We start from the raw sequence: 311 nt of genomic DNA on the forward strand, positions 1-311 counted from the left end.
TCCCCTACTCTTTCCCCTTTAAAGGTTCCTTATGGGCCCACCAGGCTGCCCCAGACGATCTGCCCCAGTGCAAGGTTATTCCCTCCCTCGGCACATCTGCAAAGCCTTGTTTCCTCTGCAGAGTCACATAGGGATCAGGATGTGAGCATTTTCATGTCCACCTATTGGACCACACGGCCTAATGTCCTTGTTTCCCAAATGAACAGACCTGGGGTCACCCACAGAATGAAAGACGGTGCTGGGGTCACAACTCTGTTCCTAGAGCTATAACATTGACTCACTTAAAACAAAAAGAGCTAAAAGTGCTCTTT

This window comes from Rattus rattus, chromosome 9, assembly GCF_011064425.1.
Source record: "Rattus rattus isolate New Zealand chromosome 9, Rrattus_CSIRO_v1, whole genome shotgun sequence".
Classification (NCBI taxonomy): domain Eukaryota; kingdom Metazoa; phylum Chordata; class Mammalia; order Rodentia; family Muridae; genus Rattus; species Rattus rattus.